The following is a 3,650-nucleotide window of genomic DNA, read 5'->3' as shown; positions in this document are numbered from 1 at the left end:
GAAGAATCTATTGTCACTGAGCTCAATGTCAAAAGTGCTACTTCCCTGGTGAATTGCCGTGCCAAAGCTGGTGCTCTGGAAGAGGCTAAGAAGGAGGTAGCTGCCATGCTGTCTAGCGAGGACGAGCTTCGAAAACGGGCCGAGATGCTGGTTCGGGCCGACCATGAAGAAAAACTTTCTGACATTAAGTCTCAGCTAGCTTCATTTAATCTGATGAATTGATGAGCCTGTTTTTGTATCGTTCTTTTGGTAAGAACAACACTTATCTTAGGTCACCTTGTTTTCCTTTAAATAAAGGTAGTGCTGCCGTTTGGATTTTTATTGTTTATTTTTCATATCATGTTTTGACATGGAACAATGAAATACCAGTTTGATATTGCGACAACAACTATTTATTCCTCTTGTATTATGCTTTTGTCTTAAATACTAGAAGAATCCTGTAAGTGCCAGGAATGTAATATTACCGTGGCACACTTCGTGGTCTTGTCACTCTACTATTAAGAGTCGACAAGTGGAAGATGTTGTGATTGGTGCAAATTTGAGGACTTATCGCTCTATTCACGAGAGTCGATAAGGCAGAAGTGTCGCGTTTGGAGCAACTTTGAGGACCTATCGCTCTATTGACGAGAGTCGATAAGTTAGAAGTGTTGCGATCGGAGCAACTTTGAGGACTTATCGCTCTATTGACGAGAGTCGATAAGGTAGAAGTGTTGCGATCGGAGCAACTTTGAGGACTTATCGCTCTATTGACGAGAGTCGATAAGTTAGAATTTTTGAGGAAAATAGAGTTCAAACTCTGTAGCAATGAAACCCATAATGGGTTTAATGCTGACATAAGAAATGTACAAAAGTTTTAAGCTAAAGCAGCATATTTCCCAAGAATTCCAATTCTAGAACTAGGGGTACCCCCTGCGTTCATGTCCTTGAGTGGGACTGCGTATTTTTGAAGGAACGCATCTCTGAACCATTGCGTTTGGTCCGACTTTTATGGACGCAGGGCTTTGTCCCGCGTCTAACAGGAAGCTGAAGCGGCCGTAATGATGACGAAGAGGCCTTTCTCAACGGGGAGTCTTGGAACTCTGCACCGTTATTAATTATTATAAAATGGGTTTGATTAGTCTTGTCAGAAGCCTTAACGCTTAGACTTCTCCCTTGAACTCAGAAACGAGTTTCTTCTCGTTAATTCTTCCACGATTTGATTTCGTCGTCTGGCCATGGCTCCCAAGAGATCTCACGAACAGATGGCGGACATTCTTCCGCCGTTGAAGGGTGCTTCTGAATCCGCCTCCGGACCGTCGTCGACGCCTCCGGCGTCTGGTCATCGAGGTAATCCTCGTTTTCTTCTCTGTTTAAGCATTCTTCGTGATAGGTGTTCTTGAAATTCCCTGACTGGACTTTGGTTGATGATGACGAATAAGATTCGTCTCTTCGATCTTGAAAAGAACTTGTATGTTTCTTGACGAAAACTGTTCATCTCTTTGATTTTAGATGATAAAAGAAGTTCTTGTGTCCATTGTTGCAAAGAAGAATCGAACCCTCATTGTTGAACACACGGACAAGTTCCTGTGTTTATTGATAAGAACTGTTTAGATTTTGAACGTAAAACAGAACTTTTTGTGTTTGATGATAAGAACACGTTACCGAATTTATTGCTTGGATCCAGCAACGGCTCTGGTTTCTCAACCTATAAATAGAGCCCTAACCAGCATCTAAAATCATAGCAACGGAAACTCTTCTCTCTTCTAAAAAAACCAAAGCTCTCTGTCTTCTTCCTCTCTAAAAATTCTCGGCTTTACTTTATATTTTGGTAACTGTCTTCGTTTGAGCAGAAACTCTATACTCTCGCCCGAGTATAGAGACCGACCAATTCCGGGGGGGTTTACTGTTAGGGGAGAGGGGATCATCCGCGTCAGGACGATAGGTGGGTCCTCAATATTCTAGGACAGTGCTTGCACGACTGCTCCCGATCAGGCTAGATTTTTAGTTTATTTTATTTTGGATATATTTGCATGCTTATAAGCTAACTTGATTTGAAAATTTTCTAACATAATCAACTATAGTATTTCTATACGCGATAAGCCTATAATACATGAGATGCCCCGACATTACTCAAAATATTTAGATCATATCTAATGACTCAATCGTTAGTGACACATCAATTGAAAAAATGGAGGGACACACAGTCCTCTTCTTATTCAAATCTAATAACCATTTCGCTCAAAAACTTAACCTATACAAGTATCCCATGAACTTCACACTTATTGTATACTTACGTATTTGATGCTTACTTTTGTTAGGAGTTCATATCTGATGAACAAATCAAGGACATTCCTCGAGCTTTTCTTCGCGATATGGTTCGTGATGGGCAATGTGTGGGTATTTGATTCATGATATGGAAATTTCAACCGTGCTCCAAAACTTCATGCTCTATGCTTAATTCTCCTAGCTTGGAATGCAATTGGATACTTGTTCCCTTTTCTATTGTTCATATTGCTATGTTGTTGTGTGCCGATGATTAACCGTGCACTTGGTTACAACATGAACTTGGCATCGAGTGATAAAGGGGCTACAGAGGATCAAATATTGAGTTTGCCTCATTGGACTTTTAGAGATGCGGATGCCAAGGGAGTGATGCTTGCAAATGAGAATTCAGTAAGTTTTCATACTCATGAAGTTATTATTGTAACCGCGGTAATTTACGACTGACAATTAATATAACCATTTGTTTTTGTTTCAAAGACATGCCATTTGATTGCGAAGAGCAATTTACCACTAAATTGATCGGATCTTTTTGCAAATTAAATTGGCCAATTTTACAACTAATAAATTAGTTTGAGTAATGGATTTATTTTATTTATAAAATTGCAGGAATGTTGCATATGTCTTGCAAAATATAAAGATAGAGAGGAGGTGAGGCAATTGCCATGTTCACATTTATTTCATCTTGCCTGCGTTGACCAATGGTTAAGAATCATATCTTGCTGTCCTTTGTGCAAACACGACCTTGAGAAGTGGTGAGAAGTGAAATGCAGCCTGAAGAACTTGCTCCTGGAAAAAAAAGTTAAATTAACCCCAAGAACTTTCAGTGTTTTTTTTCAGGAAATCTCCAATAGGTTTTTACATTTTGCAGATGACCCCTAAAAATTCGAACAAAAAAACAACATAAATAGATTGAAAGTTATTGTGGGTTTAATGTAATTTATCCAAAAAGTATTGAAGGTCTTCTGCAGAAGAAGTTATTGGAGGCTTAGTATGATTTTGAAAGTCGCTTGGGGTTGACTACAAACTGTTGAAAGTTCTTGATTGTTTCGTGTAATTTATCCAAAAAGAAATGAAGAACTTGTCTCTAAAACATTATTGTGATTTCCTCCCCTATATTGTAAAGAGATGGATAAATATTGATACAATATTGATAAGATCAAAGAGTATGAGGGCTAATTGTACCACAAACTTAAGTATTTTCCGTGCAAATATCGATTCCGAGAAGAAGAATTACTTTATACAACATTTTTGCAGCCTACAAAGATTACATCGCCCCAATACTTTGATCATATGAGATAATGATTTTCTCAGGACACTGTTTAACAATATCTGATAAAAATATGTAGCTTTCTTGGCTGGGAATAATTTGGTGCAAACAAAATTCTACT

The 3,650-nt window shown here is 38.5% G+C and overlaps 1 pseudogene; it reads left to right on the top strand.

The window, feature by feature from the left end:
- LOC109843454 lies at window positions 2,008-3,377 on the top strand (annotated as a pseudogene).

Source organism: Asparagus officinalis, chromosome 5 (genome assembly GCF_001876935.1).
Source record: "Asparagus officinalis chromosome 5, Aspof.V1, whole genome shotgun sequence".
NCBI classification, from domain to species: Eukaryota; Viridiplantae; Streptophyta; class Magnoliopsida; order Asparagales; family Asparagaceae; genus Asparagus; species Asparagus officinalis.
This window is presented reverse-complemented; position numbering and strand designations above follow the sequence as displayed.